Raw genomic sequence first — 12,109 nt, 5'->3', positions numbered from 1 at the left:
TCCTTCATTACAAAAGTTTTATCTAACTCATCTTTTAAACTATTGATTTTCTTAGTATCATGTCCAACAATCAACATGTTATCCACGTAGAGTAGGAGAATAAGAAGATCATTATCTGAGAATTTTTTCATAAAGATATAAGAATCAGAGTTGATCTTACGTATTTATGATTTTCCATGCATAATTCAAACTTTATGTACCATCGTTTTGGCGCTTGCTTGATATTATATAAGTTTTTCCTCAATTTACATATAAGATGCTTTTTGCCTTCAACTTCAAAACCCTTTGATTGCTCAGATAGCGAGGTTATAGCCACTCCATTTAGGCTTCCAGACAAAGGAGACTCTCTATACACCCACAAAGTTATTGAACAAAACAATTTTACTAATCAACATTTAGTAACCTTAGGAAAACAATTGAATAGGATAGAATCCACCATCCAGAATCCTACTCAGCTTATTACACCACAAATTGACACTCTCAAAAAACCCATTTTTAAAGCCTTTGAATTTCCAAAAAATCTTAGCCCAGAGTTTGCCAAAGCTATAGAACAAAAGAAAAAACTCTTAGGAAAATCAAAGTTAGAACCTAATCCTATACTAGACACTCCTAAATTCCAGAGTCTTATCATTAAAGACACTCCAGACCAACCCACTATTAGCACCCTGACCAAACACTCTAGTAATTCCGATACTGAGTCAGTCACTGAGATTAACAGACTCAATTGGAGACAACCTCAAAAGCTTTATTATAACAGAGCTACCCCACTAGACATTGCCCAAGAAGAATCATCGCAAAAAATACATAATAAATACTCTCCTGACGCCATCTATGAATGGAATATTGATGGTGTTGCTGAAACCAATATTATGAACATTCTTAACAACATGGTTATGCTTGCTAATACCTACAAAACCCAGCAAGATGTTTCTGACCATGCTGTTGCTAATCTTCTAGTAGCCGGATTTACTAGACAACTAAAAGGTTGGTGGGATAATTACCTGACAGATGAACAAAAAACACAAATTTTAACTGCTTATAAGGTAGATGATTTTGGTCAACGCATGGATGATGATCAAGGACATCTCATCCAAGATGCTGTCAATACCCTTATCTATTCCATTTCACAACACTTCATAGGAGATCCTTCACATATTAGAGATAGAAACCAAGATCTTCTTTCCAATATGCGTTGCAAATCCTTAGGAAGATTTAGAGAATACAAAGAGCTTTTCTTTCAAAGGGTTCTTATTAGACCCAACTGCAATCAACCCTTTTGGAAAGAAAAATTCTTAGCAGGTTTACCTCAGATTATAGGAGATCAAGTTAGAGATAAAATTAGAGAAGAATACAGCGGTTAAATTCCTTATGATATCCTTTCTTATGGAGAAATAGTCTCTTATGTTTATAGACAAGGAACACAAATGTGTAATACTATCAAATTACAAAAACAACTCAAGGAAGAACAATCCCTCACCAATAGGAGTCTAGGAGATTTTTGTGCCCAATATGACCCCTTTTATAATGAAAAAACAAAAACAAAATGTAGGGGAACTTGTCCTCCTGAGAAAGAAACAAAGAAACATCGCAACAAACCTCAACCCCGTAGGAATAACCAAAGACACCAGAATAACCAAAATAGGACTCACACTCATAAGAAAAAGTCAAACCAATTTGGTAGGCTTCAAAACAAATTGTTTTGTTCAATAACTTTGTGGGTGTATAGAGAGTCTCCTTTGTCTGGAAGCCTAAATGGAGTGGCTGTAACCTTGCTATCTCCATGCAGAATTTTTATTCTCCTAAGGGGTGGATGATTAGATTCTATGGTTTCACAATGATCAAGTTTCCACTTGTAATGGTGATCTAAAACAATTATTTCTTTTGGTTCGAGGAATTGTTCTTCTAACCAATCAAAGAAAAATATATGGACTTCATATTCATATATGTAGTCGTAATATTTTTGTTTGATGTCTTTTGCTTTATCAACAAAGGTTTTGAAGAACCATTCTCTAATTTGTTTGTTGTTTTCAGAATTAAATTCTTTATTAAGAAAGGCTTTGTTTGGCTCAAAATGTTTTTCTAAAACATTAAGCTCGGCATCTATCATTTGCAAATAAGTAGGAGAATGATGAGGAGAATCTGTATTTTCTAGAACTGGTTCAGGCTGGTTTTGTTGATAAACTGGCCTGGAAATCCCTAATCTATTATCTAAACCACTAATTTCTGGTTCAAGAGGTGTCTCATGATTACTTCTACTAGTGGAATGAGGTAAAGGTGTTGTGGCACGTGTGGGAGTGTCTCTTTGTATACTATGAGGAGGAGTGTTTCTATGCGTACTAGGAGGAATGGTGATTATAGGAGGAAGATTAGGATTAAGATCTATGGACCTCGTGTAGGAATTATGAAAGGAAGGACTAGATCTTGAATCGAATGATCTTCTAGGAAATCTAATGGTCACTCTTCCTTCTGGATGTTGAATGACATTAGTAGAATCTGTATTCTGAACAACTTGTTGGGGAATTTGGTTTTCTAATTCCCATTGTTCTGGTAAAGTAACTTGGTTCCAATTAATAGACCTAGGAATTGTAGTATTTGCTCTAGAAATGTCAGTTTGGAAAAGGAGTGTTTCTCCCCCGTGGACTATGTTTGAAAGCATTTTCTCCAAAAGCGGAGGACATGGCTTTGTAATGAATTCTATAGACAAGGGCTAAAGGAATAGATCTGCTACTTTATAATTATGGGTTTTGATTTGGAGCGTTAGAGCTCTAAGAATGTTCTTATCTTTGAGAGAAACTAAGAAATTGGGATAACAGTCAAAATGTATAAGTCATTTACAAAGACTTGTCTCTACAGTACCAAGAATAGATTCATCATAGTTTAAAAGACGTGAATCACGTAAGACTAAGAGAATGGAAGTATTAAGGCCTTCTTTAGTAAGAGGTTTGACTCCTACTTGGACTAGTCCTATATGAATGTAGTTGTATTTTTGTTTATGTTTTAGAATGGACTCTTTGTTCAAAAGATGTATTTTTTTCATAAGAATTAGAAAGAGGAACATCTCTTTCTTGATGTTATGACATAGTCTGATTTTTGAAAAACTTCAACTTTGATTGCTTGTATATTTCCTTAAGCTGTATTTTAGGAATTTCCCAATTTTCTATAGATTTGTTGAAATCTTCTATCCTTACTTCTTCTCTATGTATATGACTGGGATCTGAGTCCATTTGTGATAGAGAACTAGAAGAAGATGTAGATCTTCTATGTAAACTCATACTTAAGATCGGAACTATTCCTTCTTAACCGTTCTGAGCTAAACCAACGGTCTAACAGCCACTCGGGGTCTTACGGCCTGGACCACTCTGTAGAAACAAGAAGGATGCCAACGAATGGCTCTCGATCTGGGAGTATATTTTTACAAAGACTATCTATACTTTCTGACTGGCTATGATACCATTAAGGGGTTAGGATCGGAGTACTATATGAGAGAATAAGAGAGTATATAAGATTAATAGATCTATATGAAAGCAAGAAATGATGTATAATAGCAAGAAAGTAAATAACTTAAATAAAATCGCGAGAATTAAAAATAATGTAAAGAGCAAAGGCAATATATAAAATATAAAGTAAGAGTATGCATAAACAAAAACCAACCATGAAGGTGGTATGAACTTGTATTATAAAGCTGAAAAGCTGAAATTACATATATTGAAGGATGCAGAAACTAAAGCATCAAGTCATCCACTAGGGCGGTAATCCGCACTCCAGGAGTATTGATGTTTGTATTACAAGAAATGGTTAACCAACTATCATGTAAGTTGGTAACCCTGTATAAAACTATGTATATGAAAAACTAACTTACTTTGAAACCAGGGGATACAAGGTAAGAGAGCTTGGAGATGGAAGAGATGAGGATGGAGAAGGAAGGGATGATGGTTTACAAGTGAGAGAGAGAGAGAGAGAGAGAGAGAGAGAGAGAGAGAGAGAGAGAGAGAGAAGGAAGAGAGAAATCTGGAAAATTTCGAGGTCCTTTCTTCTATGTCGAGAGGGTGTATTTATAAGGGTGCTACAGTGAAAGTGCTACAGTGCTAAACAGTGTAAAATGAACAGTACTGAGTGAACAGTATAAAGTGAACAGTGAACAGTGAATAGTGAACAGTGTATACTACGATGTATAGCCTTTGCACCGCTCGTAACAGTGTCAGCATGTGATGTCTTGAATTTAATCTCTGTCTAGGTTGATCCCGTATCAGTCATCTTCATTGGTGTTTCCACTATGATGTGACTGTGAGGATTCGTCTGTATTGTCTTGAGATTTGGAAGATCCACATTGTGATTCTTCTGCTTCCGATAGCATTGTCCTAAGGATGTTACAGTATTCCTCTCTGCTCTGGACTGCAGCAAGTGCTGCACTTGCCATGGATTTCTCCTGTAAAAAGGATGTATTTGACGGACCGTGTGGTTATCATGTTTTTCGGCTGTTTAGCCATGTTCTAACCGCAGCTTCGGATCCTTGTTCATGGTGTTTGAATCCATCCCACCATTTTGTTTTGTATTTTCGGACAAGAACTGGTACTCCAGGTTTTGTGGATGTATTGTATTCAAATTCCCAGGCTGTTACCCAAGAGATTCTGAATATTATAAAGAAATGCATAAGGCATGGAAACCTTATATCATGTGGTGTTGGTACGAAGTATTTACTGAAAACCTCATAACCTTGTTTGACTGTGGGGTGTAAAATTATATCTAAAGGACCAAAGAGATCCCATCAAGAGTCAAACCAATTTGGTAGGTTTTGTCTTGGAAAGTTATTTTTGAAGAATAACAACCGGGAGTGTTGGAAATTTGTATTTTGTCTGAAGAAAACATTCCACCAAGCTTGTTGGTAGTCCCAGTAGGTGTATGAGGAAGAATATAGTAGACTTTGGGTAAGTCTGGTTTGGAATTTTCTGGGTGTATGAGGTGAAGCTCCCTAGTGTGAGGGGTGTATGACTTTACTGATGGAAATAGTGGAGTATCGAATGTTTTATGCATTGTTTTTGTCAGCAAAATGGGTAAATCTTGCTGATTCTGTCTCCACTAGAATTTACTCATAATAAACAAGGGTTTTGTTTGTATTGTGTGGTTTGAATAACCAGTTTTTGGAAAGATGTTTTTGCAAATTTGATTGGATCTTCATCGAAGAATCCATCTTCTACGATTAATATTTTTGAAATAATGTTTTGAGGAAAAATTTTGATTTTTGAGATTGAGGGGTTGCCTGTGGCCTAATAACCACCTCATTCGAAATTCTTTTTGTATTCTGCTGGTTTTTGTGTAACCGGGGAAGGATTGTTGCTTACCTCGATGGCATTGGATGGCTCTTTCTTTGTCTTATTTTGTATAGACTGTGCAAGTAATAAAATGATTTCTTTTGGTATCATGTCGGCTAGCTGATTAAAGGCTAACATGGGATCAGGTGATGTGTGTTCTATTTTCAAAGGTGTTTGGTGTAGGAATGTCCGGTTGTTTTATGCCATTTCAAGCCATGTCTTGACAGATGTTAAGCCTTTCGGTTTTGGTGGTGTATTGGAGGGTTCGACAGGTGGCTTTGCCTTTGCCTTTGTCTTTGTCTTTTTGGATCTTGGCATATTGGTATCCCCTCGTAAAAATTCTCTTGTGAGAAAATCAGGCAATGAATTTGAAGAACTATTTATAAATTCAATGTCAAAATCGAATACTTTGAAAGTATGGCTTGCCATCTGGCAAAAATTTGTTTTGATGCAACATTTAAAACGTTTTTTTGTAAAATGTCTTTGGCTGATTTGCAATCAATTCTCAAGAGAAATTTTGATTTAATAAATCCCCTTAGAATTTTGATATAGATAAAACTATAGCAAGTATTTCTTTTTTGATTGTCGAATAATTTTGTTGAGTGGAATTCCAATGTTTTGATATAAACTGAATAACTTGTTCTTTGTTGTTATTGACTTGTTTGAGAATGCCACCGTATCCTAATTCGACGCGTTTGTTTCTACTATTTTGAAAGTGGAAGGGTCACAAGATGTAAGCATGGTATATCTTTCACATGCATTTTTATTTGTTTGACAATGTCTGTATGGACAGAGGTCCATGGTGGAGGATCCTTTCGTAACCTTTGATATAGAGGTTTACAAAGGATATTTATATTGGGAAAGAAATCTAAAATATAATTGAGACTACCCAAAACCTTTGTAATTGAGTTTTGTCTTTAATCTCATTTGGGAATTTATCGGTAAAAGAGATTGATCTTTCTATGGGAGTGATGGTGCTTAAATGGATGTAATGACCTAAAAATCTAACCTTGGTCTTGAAGAGTGCAATTTTAGTAGGAGAGACTACCAGACCGTTTTGTATGATTATTTTTATGAAAGTAGATAAATGTTTGAAATGCTGTTCTATATTGGAAGAGAATACTAGAACATCATCTATATAAACTATGATGTATTCTGAATAGGGATTGAAAATCTCGTTCATAATTCTTTGGAATTCTGAATGGGCATTTTTTAGGCCGAATGGCATAACATTCCATTCATATTGGCCAAAAGGTACAGTAAAGGTTGTTTTGTATTTATCTTTTTCACTGACTTGTATTTGCCAAAATCCTTATTTCATGTCAAATTTAGAAAAGACATTTTTACATCAAGTTATTCAATTTCTATATTCAAACTTATAGCTAACCCAATAACAACTTGAATAGAAGACATCTTTACAACCTATGAAAAATCTCTTCAAAATCAATTCTCTTCTTTTGACGAAAGCCCTTCACAATAAGCTTGGCCTTATATCATGATTGCAAACAACTTTCTTCCATCTTCAACTTGTACAGTCACTTATTTATGAGTGCTCTCTTACTCTTAGGTAACTTCATCAATTCAAATGTGCTCATGCAAGGATTTAAGCTCCTCATATATGGGTTCATGCAACTCATTTTTTTGTTCATATGACATAATCTTTTCATAAGTTTCCGGTTCTCCTGCATCAGTGAATGACACATACTTATGGGGCAAATATTTTTGTGAAAGTCTTGAGATATTCTAACTTGAGGTAGGATAAGTTATTTTTGCTCAACCGACTCAACGAGCTGTTCTTGCTCAATTAGTTCACCTATCTCAGCTGAAAAATCAATATTATATGAGGATTTATCATTTTCATGATTTCATGTGAAGTCGAATATTTGGAATGTATCTCACATTTTTCAAAGTCAAATTACATTCAACATCGGTTTTCAAATAAACATCTCCCATGCCAATATCTTTGGAAGCACCACTGTTTCTCATCCTAATATAACCAAAATCACTACAACGATAAGAAGCAAAGTAGTCGCATTGAGCGGTGACATGAAATAAAGCTGCAAAATCAACAACTCAAGTAGAGTCTTTGCATATAAGGTCCACACAACCATTGTCCCATGCAAACAAAGATCACCATTAATTGCAACCATTGTCATAGCTTGTTTTTCTTTATCTCCATTTCTTTCATGTGATTTGTTTTAGCAACCAATACTCTTTGGCATAATGTCTCATTTTTCCACAATTTTAACACTCCAACACTCCTCATTGGTCTTAATTTCGACCTTTCTCTTGGCTTGCTCCTGTTACCATTACTTTGAAACTTTCTTGATTGACTTCACACCATATTTTCTATGACAAAAGCCTCCAATTTAGAAGCATAATTCAAGCATTTTCTTCTTTAACCATGCTCATAGAAAGCATATGAAAGGAGCTGAATTGTTTAATGCTACAACCAAGGTGTCATAACTAACGGGAAGACTAACAACTAATAAACATGATTGCAATTCATCACCAAAGTCAATCTTAAGATTTGTCAATTGATTTAAAACATTTTGAAATTCACTTAAGTGTTTCAACATGCTACTTCTCTCTTTGTATCTCAAATTTACCAATCGTTTAATCATAAGAGCTTTATTTTGGGTTCTCCTCTCATAGAGATATTGTAATTTCTTACACAAAGTTTCTGCTCTTGTTTATTGAGCAACATAATGAAACACACTATCATCAATCCATTACTGGATAAATCTAACCATTTTCTAATTCATTCACTCTTATTATTTGTCTTTCTTATCTCCTTTAGACTCATCACCCTCAGCGAAATCAAACAAATTCTTGCAATATAACACGTCTTCTATCCAAGGCTTCAAAAAGAGTAATTCAAGGCATTTAACTTAAACATGGTGCTGCGAAAATTGACCAACAATTCATAAAAAACTAAACCAAATCTGGGATCAATTCCTCCCACGAAACTAAACCGACCAAAATCAACTTAGTCTCAGTAGCAAATGGCAATATATAATGCCCAAATTATAAGGAAATAAAGCCAACAAAAACACCAAGGATTTAACGTGGAAACTCAGTGCAGGAAAAATCACAAACCACCTAAAAACTTTAACTAATCACTAAGAACAGTAAGATACACATGTGTTCTTCTCTAGTCACACACTAAAAGCTCAACATCAATATTATAATCATATTTCATCACCATGAAGGTGGATAAATATAAATGGGACAAGAAAAGCCTAATTGCAATTAGAGAATTCGAAAGAGATTTTCAATGAACAAAACTGATCAACTCGTAGCCCTTGATCTCATGAGCAATATACTCAAATTTGAGCCAATTTTGTGAGCCTTCGAATCACGACCACAAAATCTTAGCTCTTTTCTCCTTCTTTCTCCCTTGTCTCATGATGCTCTCGGGTGGACACTCAATTTTCTCTCTCCTCCTTCACTCACTTGCACGAAGCTACCCACTTGTGTTTTTTTTTTTTTTTTTTTTTTTTGTTCTTTTCTTTACTTTTTGACTTTTTCTTTTTTTTTCCCTTTGTTTTATGCTGGCTAGACCCCACATCAAAGTGGACCTAGACAACACAAAATAAGTAGAATAAACACAAGCTATTTTGACCAAATGCTCTTCGAAACACAATCTATTTTCATATTACTATTCCCTATATAATTTGAAAATTGTAAATGTGAAGAGCTAAAGAAATGTCATCATGCAAATCCATTTTTCGCCACCACCAAAATGGGAGGGGAAAATATTTGACCAAAAACTTATATATTCCGACTTAGCTAATGTAAATTCCCCCAAAACAAAATGATTACGACTGTTGACAACCATGAATCAAACTATAAGCACTAAGAAGAAACAATAAAATATTCTTAGTTCTCGACGAACTTTGCTTCATATATGACTAACCATTGCCAAAATTGATAGGAGACAGAGCAAGCATTGATGAAGTATTGTTAATAGCTCTCAACTAACATAGGAGAATTTTCCCTATATCTATTGAATGTCAAGACTTGAAGTTGGCCAATGACAAAGTTGAAGCTTGTGGTCTTGTGACAATGTAAGTTGAGATAGAAGAAAAGATGACAAATGATGGACTGAATCTTACAAGAAAACGGCAACGAGTGATGAGTATTGGGCAAGGAGCAGTGAGGACCAAATGCTGAGCGATCGAGAATAGTGGGTGTGGATGAAGAAAGAAGGAAAGATCCTAATCCCAATTCAATTTGGGGATTTTATCCCTTTTTTTACCCAATTGTCATTTTGGACAAAATTCTCCATACTTTCGTCACCAAAAAGGTCCTTCTGTGAAGATTTAACCAGCTAATGACTTTAGACCTTTCTTTGAGACTATCCTGGCCACTCCAAGCCCATATTTGAGATGAAATACATTTTAGGTTCTTTTTTAAGAAAATGACCCTACTCTATAAGCCTTTATTTGAAAATTTCTCTAGTAATTATAACATAGCAGACTATATGTTAAGCATGGACAAAGAATGGTCTGTTTGGTTAGTTTTGGCAAAGCCTTTGAAGGCTTCACCCTTGAGTAAATACAAGTAGCATTTGGCAAGTTTTTTGGAATGCTTGTTGCAGATGCAATTGCATTTTCAACGGTGCATTTGGTTCAACTTTTGAGAAAAGCCTTTGGGGAAACATAAAGGCCTTAACTTTAAAGAGTTATGGTAAAATGTAAAAACCTACTTAGTAAATTGTAATTGAAAATTGCCTTGGGAAACAACTTTGGAAAAATAAAGTTAGATAAACCCATATGTGGAAAGTCCTTTGATGTGACGAATGTAAGTTTTAAAAACAAAAATTAATTTTTTTTAAAATTGAAAAAAATAATGACTATCTATATATTTTTGTGCAAAGGTAATGTCAACAAGATATATTAACAAATGTATTTAAAAAAAACACATCAAAGTGAACTTTTTCTCAATTAAAAGGAGAGTAATCTCGTTATAATAGACATGGTTAAAACAGTAATTTCATTCTAATTGACAAGATTACATATACATCGAGGAAAAAAATAAGTTATAGTTGAAAATAAAAAGCAGTTGAGACATAAAACTTACAAAAAGTGCAATCAAATCCTAAAACTTGTCAAATTGGTTCAATTGAGTCCTAAAGTTAACACCATCAGACTTACTAATGAAAAATGCTAATATGGCATGAACGTGGCATTTTAAATTATTTTTTATTTTCCACGTGACTTTTTAAAATTATTTTTTATTCAATTTTTTTAAAAATATATATTTAAAAAAAATTTTTAACTATTAAAAAGAAATGGCAGCTCGCCGGCCCCTTCGGTGATGGGTGGCAGCGGCGGTGGCGGTGGAGGAGCTACCATTTTCTTCTTTTTTTTTAACAGTTTTTAAATAAATTTTAGTTTTTCCTTTTTAGTTTTTAAATCTAATTTTGAATAAAAAAATTTAAAAAGCCACGTGGAAAATAAAAAAAAAAATCATTTAAAATATCACATCAGCATTTTTCATTAGTAAGTCTAACGGTGTTAACTTTAAAACTCAATTGAACCAATTTAACAAGTTTTAGGACTTGATTGTACTTTTTGTAAGTTTTAGGACTCAATTGCATTTTCGTAATAAATTTTAGGACTTCTATTACACTTATCCCTTTTTATGGCTATTCAATAGTGTAAATATGTCATGTCAGAAAATAAATTGTCATTTGAAGCACTATCCCTCTCATATATATCATCAAGGTCACTTGAATATCCATAATTGGTATCTAAATCTACACTTGCAAAATGTCTATCAACGATGGCTTTCATCGTATATAATTATGCAAAATCATAGTTGCAATAATAATTTTTACTTACTTAGCATATATTTTAGAATCTTCCACTTTTTAATATACCAAAGGTTCGCTCAATTTTTTATTTTAGCAGAGAATGAGCATGGTTGGATATCTCCTGATAACCTGTAGGTGCAAGATCTTGTCAAAATTCTTTGTATAGCCCCAAATAACTTGTTAGATTTAGATATCCAATATCTATTCAATGATATTTACCTACACAAATATAGTGTAAATGTAATTAACATACACCATATTGATAGATATTGACGTACAAAACCATTAATAAACAAAGCTGAATGAGGATAGGCAAATTGTACATCACGTCTTTTTAGGATTTTATAAAAGATACGAATATTATGAGCTTATTCCTTCCAACCAACACAAACATATATAAATTTTATTATAAAATTACAAACCGCTATATCTTTTCGATAAATAAAACGAACTTGATCTTTCATGAGTATCATCGCTATAATTCCAACGCATTCCTAAAACAAAATATATATATTATATTATTATATAATCGAAATTGATATTTAGTTCTTTCTTATAATTGAAATGTAAATATAAATAAAATTTTCAGTTATTCTGCATCTTCTCTAGTTTTTCCGTAAATTGTGAATCAACTAGTTGGATAAAAAAAAATTCTCATTTCACATACTTTTTAATACTTAGCTAAAGTACTTGCTTATGGTTTTCCTAGGGCACTAAAAGTACTCTTGTGTTAATGTATTACCCATATCATATCCTAAAATATGAAGAAACATTCCAATCATTTTTGTAACATTAATATTCCTAGTTCCTTCAAGATCATAATGTATTACTAAATCATGAATTAAATTGTTAAATACAATCCTATCCATTCTAAACATTTGGTAATGCCTTATTGGATTAGCATCTTCGCCCATCAATTTTCCTAACAACACATTTCCTATATATGATGATGTAAAACAAGGATATATTGCTTGATAAG

This window comes from Eucalyptus grandis, chromosome 3 (assembly GCF_016545825.1).
Source record: "Eucalyptus grandis isolate ANBG69807.140 chromosome 3, ASM1654582v1, whole genome shotgun sequence".
Classification (NCBI taxonomy): Eukaryota; Viridiplantae; Streptophyta; class Magnoliopsida; order Myrtales; family Myrtaceae; genus Eucalyptus; species Eucalyptus grandis.
The sequence above is the reverse complement of the archived record's forward strand: the minus strand, read 5'-3'. Positions refer to the sequence as shown.